Source organism: Perna viridis, unplaced genomic scaffold (assembly GCF_037379345.1).
Source record: "Perna viridis isolate PV_CMFRI_1.1 ecotype Kerala unplaced genomic scaffold, ASM3737934v1 SUPER_16.31, whole genome shotgun sequence".
Taxonomy (NCBI): Eukaryota; Metazoa; Mollusca; class Bivalvia; order Mytilida; family Mytilidae; genus Perna; species Perna viridis.
In genome coordinates this window covers 1-17,767 of record NW_028288534.1, presented here as the reverse complement: position 1 = coordinate 17,767, position 17,767 = coordinate 1, and the positions used below count along the sequence as shown (strand labels likewise).

Sequence of the window (17,767 nt, the reverse complement as noted above, 5' to 3'; positions counted from 1 at the left end):
AATGAATCAATACAATTTCACGATATAGCACTCATCGCCCAAGTTTCAATGATCAATATATATATATATATATATATATATATATATATATATATATATATATATATATATATATATATATATATATATATATATATATATAAAGAACTGCACCTTCCATCTGTAGAAATGATGTAGAGTCTAATGGCAATCTAAAAGATGAAAAGGAAAGTGAAAATTAACGTAGTCATAGATTAAGAAACATAAGAAGTACATTAAAAAAAGTTGTTGCAAGTTAATTGGTTACTGTAGAACTTGCAATCATTAAGTAAAAAAAAAACCAGTTTTACAAAAGCTCAATTACTCGTTATGGTGTATCCATCTGCACCATGAAAACTGATTTATTCAACGGGTCATAGTTTTCCTTTCCTCGTTTGTCTACCCGGACTTCACTTTTTATGAGCAACTCGGCGGATGTTTCTAAAAAAGCAGAGGACGCTTGCCCAACCGGTGCACCTGGTCCATGCTCCCAGTTTTTTTAGTGGAATCCAAGCTGCTCATTTGCTTTTGTTACTTTATATGTATGATTTAAGTTACTTTGTGTTCTTTATTATGTATATCTATTTTTCATGTCTGGTCTTTGTCCCTGGATTGCATTTTTTTGCATTGAGAATTACCGCAAAATGATATAATGGAATGTCTTTGAATGAAAAAAAAAATATGTAGGCTTCTCCATATAGTGATGGCTAATGTTAAGTGTGCATCATTTCAATTGAAATCAGTAAAAGCTTACTAAGTTATGTTACGACAATGGAAACGTTGACGGTCAGAATGATTATTATAGCGCCCCGCAGTATCTATTGGATGACCGAAACAAGGACAAAGATGAGCGTAGCAATTCCTTGCCTGTCAACAAATTAAGTTAAACCCTGTAAGGGGGGTCAAAAATGGTGACTGTTGGAGTTCTATGGATTTTTGAAATGTATTGAACCGCATATCATGAATTGGGACAGCCTAGATATCCTAGATATCAATTATCACTAAAATCAGACAACTTTGAATATTTGACCATGTTGGCGGCCATTTTCTTAATGGCTGCATACAAGCACAATTTTTTTTATTCATTTATTCGTTTAAAACCATGATCTGAACATACATACCAAATTTGGTCAATTCTTAACAACAGTATTCGAGAAATATGAGTTAAAAATTATTTTATGTAAAAAAAATGGGTAAAAAAGGTAGCTATTAGAATTATTTTATTCAAAGTCCTGCATCCTTCGAAGAGAAGATCTAAGTTCCTCTACAGTTTCATCGCTATCTGATGATCCACTTTCGTGAAGACGTGCTGTCACTAGTACTTTCCAGAATTTGTATGACTGGAGAGTTAAAACAATAAAAGAAAACACAGTAAAGTTCTGGAAAAACCTCGCGGAAAGCGACATGATTAATTGTGGTCTCGTTACTTCTGGACCATTTCGCTTTACATTTCTTTTCAAATAAACTTTAATTCAAGTCTGAAAGTTCAACAATACAACACAAACTCTTAAAGTTCAACAATACAACATAAACTCTTAAAGTTCAACAATACAACACAACATAAACTCTTAAGGTTCAACAATACAACATAAACTCTTAAGGTTCAACAATACAACATAAAGTCTTAAGGTTCAACAATACAACATAAACTCTTAAAGTTCAACAATACAACATAAACTCTTAAGGTTCAACAATAAAACATAAACTCTTAAGGTTCAACATTACAGCATAAACTTTTGAGGGTTTTATTTTACCACATACAGAAATAGCTATACCCAAATCTTTATTTGATGTATTTTTACTAGAAAGGTACGATAAAATTAAATTATAGGATTCCTGAAGCCATATGAGGACAGTTTACAGATCAAAATATCATGCGGGAAACAGTCAAACGCTTTTAATACAAATAGCAGCCGAACATCTACCAATAGCAAGGCAAACCATAAGGTTTATATAAAACACTGAATTTAACATAGAAAGTGATGGGGACATAAAAATTGAAAAAAGGTATGTTACATATTCAAGAGCTACATTTCTACTGAGGAGTTCAATGGAAAACCACGTATAAAGGTTTAAACCTGTAATTCAGTCCTGGTCTCATTAAGAATCAAATTATATGATCAAGGAAATAATGATTATCACAAGAAACAATAACACTAACATTCTGAAGATGCCTTGTAATGTCATATTAAACTGTTTAGAAACAAAAATATGAGGCAAAATAGTACTTCAATTTTCAAAACTTCAAGGGTAACACACGAACAAATTTTTTTGCAAGTTTTAAGAAAATCCATTTATATACAGCTTCCAAATGATAGAAAATGCAACAATTAATTTTTATAATTTTGTTAGCACTAAAATATTACACGCCATTATATTGCCAAACACTTTTTATTACTAAAAAAACATTCCTACGTCTTACGTCAAAATAGATAAAAAGGAACAGAAATGGTGAATCGCAACAAACGCACCATCCTATAACTCATATCAAGAGTAATTAAGGGAACCAAGATTCTAGCGGAAATAAACAAAAAATGTAATCTAGGGACAAACACTAGACATGGAAAACACACACTGAACATGGAAAATAAAATAACCGATATAATACATACAAAGTCAATAAAGTATACGGGCAACTCGAACTCCTCTAAAAACTGGGACAATGTGCACTGATAGGGTCTAGCTTTTCTAAAACACCCGCAGAGTTGCCCAAGAAAAATCAAGTCCAAGGTAGACAAAAGAGGAAAAGAAACTGTGACTTGTTGAACAAATCAGTTCTCATGGTGCAGTGATCTACGAGTTCATGATGACGACCATAAAACGTCTGTAGTGACGACTTCAATCTTGTAGCAACATAACCCTAGCGCAATACAGAAAGTCTGCATAGTAACGGCAAGCTCTGGTATAACGTATGAGATGTGATATGAAAACTCTATACGATGGGGATGAAAGAATGTTCCCACAGATGAAAGGTTAATACTTACATAGATACCAAAATCTCCAAAAATTGTAAACACACACCTTAAAGTAAGCTCTGGAAGGCAAAGTCATCTAACCAACATAACAAGGAAACTGATTTCTCGCGAATGAGTGGATTAGTCGAGGATACAGGTAACCAACGGGTAATTGTTAACTTACAATGGTCAAAAACCTAAAATGCACTTTCAAGAATCCTCCGAACTGTAGTTGATTATTTAAGTTTAGGTTCATTATTTTCAAATAACACAACCAAAACTAATTTAATCGCAAAAAAAAATGCTTCTTTCAAGAAACCTTTTTATCAGATTAATTATTATTACATATAATTATTGTAAATAAAAATACGAAATGTAGATATATATTAGCGAATGTATAAGGCAAACTTATTTGACTTGAGTTAGAGATGCCAGGAATGTCCTTATTTGTTGCTCATACATATTCCCATTAAAACACCCGTAACGGTTCAAACTGTAAATATGGATTTTTTTAAATAATCGAGTACTTGCCTTTAAGATGCTTCTACACTATGACAAACTAGAAACGAAAACTACAATTTTGTTAGACATCACAAAACGTCAAGGTTACACACAAGCCCATTCAAAAATATGTTTGGCGTTCGTTTTTAATTGTTGCCCTTCGTTTAAAATTTTTGTAATTCGTTTCGAACGTAAATAACTTTTGTACATAAATATTCTCGACGAACGCAAATAAATTGCCCAAAAAATGTTCTGTGATCGTTTGTAAGTGTTATAAAAACGTGTCCGTTAGGTGTTCGTTAAAAAACAACAACAAGAAGAAAAAAAAAAAGAAAAGAAAAAATGAGATTGGGGTGGCAATAGACTATCAAACCCCATGGTGACTATTAAAAACGAACCTAACTATCTTCAAAATAAACAAATTAACTTTGAATTAGTTCGACCAGTTTCCGATGATTGATTCGTCCATTCGAATTCGTACACTGTTCTATTCAAGGCGTGGGCAAGTAGTGCAGCACTTGGCTAATTAAAGTCTTGATCAAACACAGTCTGATTTACATGTATGTAAGAGTTGGAACAGAAATATTCTTTTAGGGAGTCAGGCTAAAGTAATAAAAAACCCTCTCGCAATCAAGTCCTAACAACAGAATTCTAACAAATAGGCTTCTGGAGCAGGGCTATGTTGCTACAATATTGGAGTCATCTCTACAAACGTTTTATGGTCGTTATCATTAACTTGAGATTCGTTATGGTCTATCCATCTGCGCCATGAAAGCTAATTTGTTCAACGTGTCATAGTTTCCCTTTCCTCTTTTGTCTACCCCAGACATGACTTTTTATGAGCAACTCGGCGGATGTTTCTAGAAAGCAGAGGACGTTTACCCTACCAGTGCACCTGGTCCATGCTCCCAGTTTTTAGTGGAGTCCGAGTTGCTCATTTAATTTTGTTACTTTGTATGTATGATTTTAGTCACTTTATGTTCTTTGTTGTGTATGTCTGTTTTCCATGTTTGGTCTTTGTCCCTGAATTACATTCTTTTGATTACGGCTATAACCTTGGTTCCCTTGATTACTCTTTCAGATAGAAATGTCCTAAATAACTTTTTGTTTGTTTTCAGATGTTTCAAAAATGCTGGAAATTTTATTCGACAACATATTTATCCAGTGTTTATATGTCTCTGTTTTCCATGTCTGGTCTTTATCCCTGGAATACATTCTTTTGATTACCGCTATAACCTTGGTTCCCTTGATTACTCTTTCAAAGAAAACAAGGTTATTTCTAAGTAAGTATGGTATATGCTGTTGGTTGTATGGACATTTTAATTCCAAATTACCATGAATACAGAGGTCAATGACAACACTGTCATAATAACAAATACGAAAGTTAGTATATTTCAAAAATGAAACTGTTCATCTTCGTCTACCCCAGACTTGACTTTTATGACTCGGCGGGAGTTTTTAGGAAAGCCGAATACGGTTACCCTACCGGTGCACCTGGTCCATGCTCCCAGTTTTTAGTGGGGTCCAAGTTGCTCATATACTTTTGTTTCTTTGTATGTATTATTTTGTTTGTTTTTCTTTGTTGTATTTGTCTGGCCCTCCAACTTTCCTTTGATTTCTCCTAGAATATTGGTTCCATTGATTACTCTTTCTGGAAACTATATTTCAGGATTTTTTTTCATTCTTGTTTATTATATCTAAATGCTCTTCATGATGGACAATACACCTTATTGGTGTATCATATTTTATGGCAAATTTGACTCAAATTGAAAAAGTAGATCTACTTCCATCTACATACTGTAAAAATACTCAATTTCCTAAGGTTATAATCAGGTCCGATTTTGTCGGCACAAAACAATTGGTATGTTTCTGTGGCTCTACTACCATAAAACCAACTTATTAATGGTTCAGATTTTAGTGGTATGGTTGTATTAGATCGATTGTTTCTTTTCATTATTCAAAGGTTATTTTTGCAGCCTTCTCACAAATTATGTTGTTAATATTCATGTTTGTACATGGATGTGATATTTCAACATCTTTTACAAATGATATTGTTCTATTTCTTGAACTTTTATCTACCATGAATTAGAAATATGTCTAATTGAAATTCCCGAAACACATGTAGTAAATGGCCATATTATAATATATCTGTGTTTAGTTTTTATATTGTAATAATGATGTATAATAAATAAACAACACAGAGGTATAGTATACATACGAGTATTCATATATAATTGATATTGTATTATCAATATATTGAGATATGTCGTTGATGTTAATAATTAAATCAAACGGGATGTATAGAATAGCTTTCAGCCTCGGTGTCAAATGTTCTTATTTTCTAACTTTTGATATTTGCATTTTCTTAATTTTTTTTTATATACGGTGCTTTTTCTTTTTTGTGTTTTTGTTTTGTTTGTTTGTTTCTGTTCTGTTTGTTTTTGTTTTTGTTATGGTGTTTTCTTTCTGTATATTATGTATATTGATGTATGTATCTGTTATAATAATTCGCCATTTTTCTCTGGGTTTTTGTCGTTTATTTTGTGTTTATTTGTTTGTACTTTAGGATGCCCGTTCAATCTGATATGCGAATAATTTTCTCAGGAATATCTGTGTCAATCTGTTTTCTTTGATGCTGAAAAAAAAAAAAGAATTTCTGAGTATCATGTAATATGACTTTACGACAGTTTATATCTTGACATTTCTCCTTAGAAATGTTAATTTTATGCAGATACCTAATGCTATTCCTGATTAAGACACATATTCTAATCGCTTACATTTTTATTTCTTGAATTTAGAAGTATTTTTTGCAAATGCTAATGGTGAGAAGTCACTTAAAACATAGCGCAACATTTGCAATATTTATATCATTTGTTTTTGCTTTCGTTTTTGATTATGTTTTGTATTTTTATTTCAATTTTATTTACTTATGTTTTCACTTCATCGATCAATTTAATTAAAGAGTAATCAAGGGAACCAAGATCAGACATGAAAAACCGACACACAACACAAAGAACATGAAAAAAAATAAAATAAAATAATACATATAAAGTAACAAATTTAAATGAGCAACATAAATCATTATGTAGGCACTTTTAGTAAAAGTAAGGCTGTTCATTGAAAATTTTCCTAAAATATATTTCACTTTCTGTTGTTCTGAGTGGATGTCAATAGAAAACATAAACTACCAAAGAAAGACGATCTATTGCATAAATTGTAGGTTTGTGTGTAAATCACCAATTAAAAATGTTCTGATCATACAAAGGTAGAACTTGTAAGTATTGTAAGAAAAAAGGATATCTAAAAGACATTAGAGTCTATGTTTGTATCCATTGGTTGTGAAATAAAAGGTAAATTCACCAAATAGTGTATTTAGTGTACCAGAATGTAATTTTATGAAGAAAAGTCAGAAATTCAAACTGATTCTGAAATTGTGTTACATGTATATTAAGATATACAAGTCAAGGAAAAATATAACATGCGAGGTGACTTAGTTAAGCACACATATGAAAAATAGATAAGTGAATAATAACCATATTTACAAAAGTAAAAATAAACTAAATACAAAATATGTTAAAAGGTAAAAAGGTTATTTAAGTTTTGTTTTGATTTTATAATACATTTTAATTTTTCTTCCATTTTTAAGGTTGACATTTGTCAAAAGCAATTTGCATCTGTTAATAGCATCATAAAACATTAGATAAATTATCTGATTCAAAATCAAACATTTGATAATTTACTTAGTAATCACAACCTACTGGCCAAGTACATATATTAATTTGTGTTTATCAATATAGTTACACCATAGTGGTGTTTGTTTTCTCATTGTTTTAAATAATAAGACGTAAATGACTCAATTGATCTTGCACATAAATAGAAAGACTTTCAGCTCCCTTTTAGGCATTATTTTGAAGTTGCAACTGATATTTTGATACAACAGCTGCATATTGAAGCAAATAATCACAAAATATGTTAATGTCCCTTAATATATACTTATTGTTTTGTATGCTTGACAGTTACTTGTCCAACCATATTTCAAAACATCCAGTGAATTTCATTCTGTAAAAAGAACATTAGAATAACTTATCATAGTCAGCAACAATATAAGATTTCAGTGATAAACACAAAAACTTAATTACTCTTTGAACTAAATCATTCAGTTTTTAAATATTTGGAATCAGGAATTAAAGAATATATAAAGGAGACCTCGAATCTTTTTGAACCATTTTACATAGTTAGCTCTCCTTTTTGCAGCTATCGGATAGCAATTAATAGTCATAACAATAGCTTTTATTTTCATAATATCAGAATGATTTTGCTTTTTAGTGATGGCGCCCTCTAAAAAGAGTAATCGTATATTCAAAATGTATGCCAATCTCAAAAGCGCAAGATATATATCGCAACATGTGTATAATTAATGTTGATAACTTGATAATAATAATATTCAGAAAAAAATCAGTTTCTGATTACAACTGGAATACTCTAATTATATTTACCTTCTTTGTATCTTTAAGAACTTTGATATGGCTCTAGGATGGAATGGCCTTGTATTTGTAGCAAATCTGATTTATCTAGCTTGTTGGATCGCTTAATTGATTCCTGATCCATTTCCAAATTCGAATATAAACATATTGATGATAGCGTATATTTACACACCAACACAAAGCGCATTTTTTTTCTTTTTACTTTTCAGTTGGCTGCAAACACCCATGTTAAGCTAACAAAAATGATCTTGTATCCAGAAGAATGTCTTATGTGTCTAATTGGTTTGAATTGTTCACATGCTGGCATTTCACAACAAATTTGAATACTGGCACATGAATAAAATATAGAATAATTAATAATAGAGAATTAATTAAACACACTAATTAATCTATTTCACTACTATGGCGTTTAACTTTACAATCAACACGCACAAACAGTAACTAAATAATGATTTTTTTCTCGAACATTCACTTAAAGCATAGTAGACATAATATTACAAGGCTTGTATACGATAATGGAATATCGACTTTTCCATCCATTGTTTTCTTCAAGAGATAGCAGAAACATTATCTACAAAAAATATCAATATAAAGTAATGATTAAGAATAATGTGTTAAATTCTATTACAATGAGTTGAAGACAAATGAAAAAAGCTTTTTGGAAAAATGCATCGGCAAAAATCAATTGATTTGCGAATAATCCTACCAAGAGAAAATTATTAGGAAACTTCGAATTGTTTTACAAGAGTTTGCATTTCATAAAGAACGGATTAACTAAAAGTATTGCGTCGTCATCTCCGTTAAAACATTAAATGTATGCATTTGATAAATAACAACTAAATAGAAGCAAAATCATTTTCCGAAGTAAGTCGACGTAGTGAAAAACGATAAATACCTTCCATGGATCCTAAACACCTCTTGAATGGTCACTTGTATGATTAAGAAGTAGTTTGTGTTATCGTTTCTACTAGAAGTAAATGATCCTTTGTTAGATATAATTAATAAATTTTCAACAAGAATTGATCACAATCAATCTTGGCAAAGGTAGAGTGGGCGTTATTCAATTTTATGTACATCACTTTATAATTAGAATACGTAATCAGTACAAAAAGTGAATTAGAATAGAGTCAAACCTACTTCCACATGTAGCATTTTGAATCAAGATTACATTATACAAATTATAATTGAATATGATCTTATGAGCAAATTTTTAAAATATTTTATTTTAAAAAATATCCTTTTTCACATGCCAATTTTACTTATTGTTTTTTTATGTATGATTTTGGTCATTTTTATTATTTTTGACGTTTTTATTTAACACACTTTCGGAGTTTGTGGGGCCTATTTTAATCATCCAACTGCTAACGCATTGGTATTTTTGCCGATATTTGTGAACATGTTTTGTCTTAGATGCTACAATAATTTTCATAAATATCTCTTATTTGTTTTACTTGCTGTAATATTATTGCCTCAATGTCGATGATAACAATTCTACAACATATGTTACTTATCTTATATTATCTATAGTGAAATGTCTGACACATTCATTTACCTAAGATTCTTCATTTCACTGCAAAACGAAAAGACTCATTTAATGGAATTTAATGCTTACTTCGATTCTTGGTTTTTTTTAAATATATTACAATGAGTTGAAGACAAATGAAAAAAGCTTTTTGGAAAAATGCATCAGCGTAAATTAATTGATTTGCGAATAATCCTACCAAGAGAAAATTATTAGGAAACTTCGAATTGTTTTACAAGAGTTTGCATTTCATAAAGAATGGATTAACTAAAAGTATTGCGTCGTCATCTCCGTTAAAACATTAAATATATGCATTTGATAAATAACAACTAAATAGAAGCAAAATCATTTTCCGAAGTAAGTCGACGTTGTGAAAAACGATAAATACCTTCCATGGATCCTAAACACCTCTTGAATGGTCACTTGTACGATTAAGAAGTAGTTTGTGTTACCGTTTCTACTAGAATTAAATGATTCTTTGTTAGATATAATTAATAAATTTACAACAGGAATTGACCACAATCTATCGTGGCAAAGGTAGAGTGGGCATTATTCAATTTTATGTACATCACTTTATAATTAGAATACGTAATCAGTACAAAAAGTGAATTATTCCGTGTCTTATATACATATATATCTTATCAAATATAACATTATTTAATCAAATTAGAATAGAGTCAAACCTACTTCCACATGTAGCATTTTGAATCAAGTTTACATTATACAAATTATAATTGAATATGATATTTTGGGCAAATTTTTAAAATATTTTATTTTTAAAAATATCCTTTTTCACATGCCAATTTTACTTATTGTTTTTTTTATGTTATGTATGATTTTGGTCATATTTATTATTTTTGACGTTTTTATTTAACACACTTTCGGAGTTTGTGCTGCCTATTTTAATCATACAACTGCTAACGCATTGGTATTTTCGCCGATATTTGTGAACATGTTTTGTCTTAGATGCTACAATAATTTTCATAAATATCTCTTATTTGTTTTACATGCTGTAATATTATTGCCTCAATGTCGATGATAACAATTCTACAACATATGTTACTTATCTTATATTATCTATAGTGAAATGTCGGACACATTCATTTACCTAAGGTTCTTCATTTTACTGCAAAACGAAAAGACTCATTTAATATGTCTATACATATTAAATGGAATTTAATGCTTACTTCGATTCTTGGTTTTTTTAAAATATAAAATGAAGTTTGCCTTTGTCACATGTCAATGTTAAACCCGCACTTTTGATTACTATGGCTCCGAAAAATTTCTGATAGACATCCGCCTTTTTATAGCACTTAATATTTTCATTTCGAATTTCGTGGCAAGTTAATAAATATAATTAACTGTATGTAAATGTTGTATAACATTTAATTTGAATTTTAGCCTTTAAATTGTTGTATATATAATTAAAATTATATTTTTTAAAATGTTCATTTTCCCCATTTAAGGTTTGTTGATCATTTACAGAACGTTGTCTTTGATACGTAATTGATACAAGATACGGCATCATAATGATTATTGACCGTTTGAGAGATAAACATTTCATTTATTTTGAATTTTTTTGGGTAAATTTTTGGCTCTATGTTAACTTTCATTGCATGATTCATTGATTTTTTTTTATATCAAGTTCAAATCAATTTCTCCAATTTAAAAAAAATTACTGATAAACGCGTATGTTTTATGGTTATTTTGTGTCAATTTCGGATATTTGTCCACTTTATAAAATATCTATTACGCTTTCAACATGATACTGCGAGTAATAATAAAGAGACTTGTGAAAAAATTCCCTTATGGCGGATGCCTTTGACTGAGAAGTACATGCTACCCTTCTGGGGCATCTGATGTCACTCTTGTCCTTATTATCAGTTTTTATGTTGTTTCTGTTTCATGAGTACCAAGTGAATATCACCTGTACCAAGTGAAAATGGCCTGTACCAAGTCAGGAAAAATGTGATAGTTTCAAACTTTGCGGCTTTTATCTTGATGTCGCCATTTAGTGTACGGCTTACTTTTTGTTATCATGATACTCTAAATAGTTGTTTAAAGGGAAACACGATTATATTCTAAGCGTCATAAACAATGTAAACATTGCATCAGTTGATGCTAACTCAAATCCATCATATTCAACCGACTTTATTTTAACATTCAATTCTCTTGGATGACACTATTAAAAGTAAAATTAAATGTTTAAATTGCTTATTCAAAGATACAAGCAATCTTTATGAATTCTGATATATATAGAAGTCAGTGACGCAAAACCCATAGTAACTCAATCTTTCTTATTTAACCAGATTCTCCTGCATCAAAACTACCAGTGGTCGTATGATCAAAAACTACGGAACTTCAATAAACTCGCAAATCGTTCACTACAAAAACATCTCAAAACTCATTTTTAGCAGAACAATAAATGCCGTAGAAGAAATGTGGCACCATTAAAAACGGTAACATACAAAAATCAAATCAATTTTGCTTGCTTGCGATCATCTGTTTTCTCTGGTAATTCTACAAGAAAATTCAATTTTTCCATAGTATCGCATCTAATATGGATATAACGTAAATCATAATTTATTATAAAAGTATTTGATAGCCATATCCTTTGCATCCAAGAAAGAGTATTTAAAATAAAATGTTTTTATTCGTTTGGATTCTTAATTTCAAAACTTCATATTGTCATAACTATTCGTAAAATCAAGTAAGATATGATTATAATGTGAATGAATTCCGGTTATAGAAGGCATTCTTTGTTTGTTCAGTCTTTATAAGAATTACACCTGAAATTGATCAATCCAACACAAAAAGAGCAATAATAGACCTGATTATCCAATTCACCTAATGGTAAATTTGATAATTAGTAATATTTGCAGAACAATGGTTTATATTATTATTATTATTATTATTATTATTATTATTATTATTATTGAATAAGGTAGATAAGGACCATATTAGGCCCATTTTCAGAAACTATAAGTTTGAAGTAAATGACAAAACGCGATATGCATTGATTAATTGATGATTAAATAGTTTTAAATTTTAACAGTTATATTAATTGTCAGTAATAATAAAGCCTGATTACTGCCAAAAACAACAAAATGGGAAAAATGCCAATTTTAAATGCTACTATTGTTACTTTCAAAGATCTCCACCAAAGTGGCCCATGGATACTTTGACTTTTTTTGAGTCCTATCAAAGTGGCATTTAGAAATCATAAGCAATAATTTTGGGTCAGATTGGTTGAGGCACTCAAAAACTGCAAAAAATTTAAGAGAATTTTGCATATTTACAAATTTGGGATATCATATATTAATCATTGAATGATATGTGTATGGATGTGGTTTATTTAGCATTCTTAATAACAGAAATCCAATATCCAGTCGTACAGGGTCCTAATATGTGCATGACTCTACCGTATCCTTTACTAAATATATCAAAAAACAACCTGTGGCAACATCACCTTCAGCACCTGCGTTAGTAGTTTTCATTTTCATATCACATCAAACGTTATGCCCGAGTTTGCCCTAAATATGGGCATAATTACGGAGTATCGATCTGTACTATGATAATTGATTTGTTCAATGCGTCATAGTTTTAACTTTCGTCTACCCCGGCCCTTACTTTTTATGAGCAACTCGGCGAGTGTTTCTAGAATAGCAGAGGACACTTATCCTAGCGGTACACCTGGTCCTTGTACCCATTTTGTAGTGGATTCAGTGTTGATCATTTAATTCTGTTTCTTCGTACGTTTTAGTTCGGTTATTTTATGTACTTTGCTGTATATGCCTTTTTTCTCTATCTGTTATTTGTTCCTGGATAACATTCGTTTGAATTTTGCTAGAATCTTGGTTCCCTTGATTACTATTTTACAGACTAAACCACATTTCGTTTACACTTTTTATATATAGCAATTGCAATTTCTAATACAAATAGAAAAGTACTGCTTAGAATTAATGTATGAAAATCTTGAAAGGTAACCAAGCAAGAAGGTCTAGACGAACGATAGCCACTTAGTCACCCAGCCAATGGTAGTCACAAAGTCATCTGGGCCGATGATAGCAGATAAGTCATTGAAACTATTGGTGTCGCTAAGTCACAAAGGCCAATGATAGTCACAAAGTCATCTAGGTCAAGTCGCCTAGCCCAATGAAAGTAAGTTATTCTCCTAGCCCAATTAAAGTAAGTATGTCGACTACCCCAAGGATAGAAGCACTCATCTAGTCCGGTGATAATAAGTAAGTCATCTATTGCCCAGTGATAGTAAGTAAATGACCGAGGCCAGTATTAGTTTCAAAGTGTAAGTCGCTTGTTTAAGTGTAATAACAAAATTACCGAACTGAAATGACCTAGGCAGTAGTTAAATTGAAAAGTCTAAAAGGTAGAACGGTATAACAAGTGGTAATATTAGGGTACCCCCCCCAAAAAAAAGAATAAAAAATAAAAAAAAAGGAATCTACCTTAATCAAAATGAAAAGTGAATAGACATGGTTTTACATCGCGCTAAATATCCCAGTGGCATATATTAACACAAAAGAGCAGCACAGAATTGCCACCAGTCAAAGTCGTTAAACCAGTAGTCAAAACAGTAGAAAAAAAGTTGGACAATAAAGACGTGAAATGAAAGGAAGGAAGTACGATAAAAATTATGCAAAATCAAGCCACTAGTTTCAGAATGTCTTGGACTTTATGTGGAATATGTATCAAGTTCAAGAGAAAATTATAATAATTTGCAAGTAAAAACTACAGAATAAGTATTTGTAGACATTATAAAAAACACCATATGCAGGCGCTAGAACCAGATGGTATATTACTACACAAGAATTTGTTTAATTTTCAGGTCGAAATCGACTCTTTGGTCATACATTTTTGAACTGAGATGACTATTGTCGTCAATTTTGAGCTGAAAGTCTTATAATGACGCGGATATATTAGAAGTCTCTGTAATTTCTAGTCACCTAGGCCTCAGACAGCAACAAATGATGGCCACTAAGTCAATATTATTTTTTAAAGAACGATTGTAAAAACTAAAATCTTTTGTTTTTCAAGGACTTTAGTATAATAAAATTTAAATTTAAAGTTAGAATTTGAAATGTAATGATTTTTAGTATTATATGACAAAATGGACGAAGCAAAAACTTACCTGTATACAAATCTTAGTATAATTCCGAAGCAACTTTGAACACACACACAAAAAAAAAACATTATAGTGCACATTTTTAACACCATTGTTGAAATGCAGGTATTTGTCGGATTTTGTACATTGAAGGTGTTCAAATTGGACAGGTTATCTACCAATAACATAGTCACGCCTACGCTTACGTCTCCGTCATGCAGAGCACCAATCAGATAATATCTATGGAATTTGTAACCATCCATGCCACAATCTAACGATTCAACGGTAGCCTCAAGCACACGGTGGCCTATTGTATTTTTTCAACAGTTTATCGAAATTTGTAACGTATTGAAAGTGTCAGTACACAAGCCTTTTTAACATTAAGTACTTCTCAATTAGTAAAAATGTTATGATAACCAATTATAGAATGCATTTAATATTAGACTGATTTTTCTCACGATTCAAAAGACATCACTGATAAATGACATTTCATCGCTACGTTTTTGTTATCGAAAAAAACTTATTTACCAAAAAGGTCTTGATTAAATAGAAAAGTAAATTATTGGTGGGTCTTTCCTTCATTAAATGAAAGTACTTGTTGTATTGGAGTTATAATAATTAAAACAGTTTGACAGTTAGATAATGTGTAAAGGGCGTATGTTAAGACATGGTTTTAGTATAAAACCTCTTTAAACGACAAATAAGAATGATTGGATACAAAGAGTTTTTCTCAAAGCCTTCACAAAACATAGCTAAAGTATCAGTGCAATTCACTTGTGCAAGATATTGAAGTACTTCATATTTAATTGACAAACTACCATAGTGGTGGTCAATTGATAGATCATACAATTTAGAGGTGGAGGTTAATTTTGTTCTGAAGAATTCTAATGGTTTTGTACGTGTTAGTTTTTTATTTCATGTTATTTCAAGTTTTATTGTATTCGTCTGTTTCTCATATAGTGGTTATTCTTGGGATTAGGGTTCCTTTGAGTACGTTTTGTCCATATCGTATTTCTTTTTATTTTGTCGAATGTTTTTTTTTCTGTTTTAGATAAAAATTACTAAACATACCGTAGCTTCGATTGCTTCTAGCCTCATAAACCAGTATTATGAACTCTCACAAAAAAACAACATCAAATAGATGAATAAAATTTCAAAAGAAAATAAAATGTAATTTTGTAATTAGCCCTTATATGCTCAAATTGAGACGGAAGAACTGTTGGTGATTTCTGATAATATTTACTATTTGAAGGATATACGCTGTGCATTTGTTACGTTTTAACATATCCGTTCTTCTTATATTGAACATGAACAATTGCCGATGTTGGTTATTTCAGAAATTTGTGTAATTGTTTAGTTCAGATGAAAATGATATTATATGTCACAAAATACACAAAGAACTTGAGATGAAGGATACTACAGACACTGTGAAGTGAGCCTCATTTCTTGACCTTTACTTAGAGATCGACGGTAACAAAAAAAATTGTCCAAACTATACAACAAACGCGACGACGTTTCATTCCGTATTGTCAACTTCTCTTTCATCTGTGGCAACATCCCTTCAGCACCTATGCATTGAGGTTCTTATATCATATTATATTTGTTATGCCAGAGCTTGCCTTACGAATGCAGACTTTTTTGTAACGCACTAGACGTCCTACAAGTAGGCTTCTGGAACAGGGTTATGCTGCTACAAAATTGAAGTCATCACTACAGAATTTTCATGGTCGTCGTCATGAACTCGTAGATCGTTACGGTGTATCCATCTGCGCCATGAGAACTTATTTTGCTTAATGTGACATTATTTTTCTTAACAATTTCGTCTACTTTGGAGTTGACTATTTATGAGCAACTCGGTGGGTGTTTCTACCTTACAGGTGCACCTACTCCGTGTTCCCAGTTTCTAGTGATGTCCGAGTTGTCCATGTACTGTTGTTACTTTATATTTATCAGTTTAGCTATTTTATGTTCTTTGTTGTGTGAGTTTGTTTTCCCTGTCTGGCCTTAGTTTCTTCTTTCTTTTGAATTTCGCCAGAAACTTGTTTTCCTAGATTACTCTTTCATAGTCGCTGGTGAATTTTGAGTTGGATTTATGGAAAATAGATCAAAAGAGCAGCTTTTAGTTTATAAAAAAAATCTTTCATTTATATATGATAGACACTGACACATTCATCTGTAGGAATCATCCAATAATTCAAAAGAAGGAGTAGAACTTTTCTAGTAAGTTTGAGTCATGTGGATACAAAATAGTTCGACTAAATTAAATAAACCGTATAAATACCCATACGCACATTCAGCAGAATATGTCTGTTATTAAAAGTGGCAAGCATTAACTGTCAGGACAGAAAATGTCTACTATTAGCAAATAAGATTTGTTTATAAAAAGATTTAGAGAAAGAAAAAGTGAAGACAAAAATTACCATTATAATGAATTATAGTGAAGAAAAATTGGACAAACCATTATCTAGAAAACATTATGTAGCCACACTTTCCGCGACCTATTGAGATATAAATAATGCCGATCCTTTACAAGAGTACAGCAACAGAGTATTTTTGGAAGGGATAATATTGAAGAAAAGCTGGAAAAACTATTATCTATAAACATTATGTACGCTTTCGGGGACCTTTGAGGTATATACACTAACTATTACAAGAGTACAAACAGAGTGCAATAATTCGGGCGAAAATTAAAAGAATAGTTTCCAATGATAAAGACTGGACATGGTTAACAGACTAACAAATTATAGAACATAAAATAAACAAAAATACATGCACAAAACAAAGGAGCAATTAAACACACCAAACTCCATAAAAAGAACGGGAGCATGGACCAGCTACAACGCTACAGTAAGCATCCCATGTTTTTTTTCTAAAAATCCTGCCGAGTTGCTCATAAAATGTCAATTGTCATAAAATGTATCCTTGACATTTAACATTTTAATCCATATATTTGCAGAGTTCCAAGTTTTCCATTTCAATTGATGATTGAAATTTTCGAAAATGTTAACTTAGTAAAATTTTACAGACAATAGCGGTCAGTGATCTAATATGAGGAACAATATTTACGATACAAAACAAAAGTTGGTTAATAGCCAAGAAAACATGATTAAGTCTTAAACTACTTATACCAATACCATAATTCTTGTTCTTCAATAGCAGAACACAC

The 17,767-nt window shown here is 31.0% G+C and overlaps 1 long non-coding RNA gene across 4 annotated transcripts; it reads right to left on the bottom strand.

The window, feature by feature from the left end:
* Positions 1-4,832: 4,832 nt before the first annotated feature.
* Positions 4,833-11,053, bottom strand: LOC148596409 (uncharacterized). Of its 4 annotated transcripts, XR_015919278.1 has the most exons (6): positions 10,963-11,053; positions 9,510-9,527; positions 8,853-8,924; positions 7,970-8,528; positions 7,467-7,532; positions 4,839-6,108 (listed from the first exon to the last, which is right to left on the bottom strand). It is a non-coding gene; the product is annotated as an uncharacterized LOC148596409 (long non-coding RNA). The 4 variants fall into 4 exon arrangements; XR_015919276.1 differs by having other exon boundaries at positions 4,833-7,532; XR_015919277.1 differs by having other exon boundaries at positions 4,833-7,532; positions 8,853-8,921; positions 10,963-11,019.
* Positions 11,054-17,767: the final 6,714 nt, after the last annotated feature.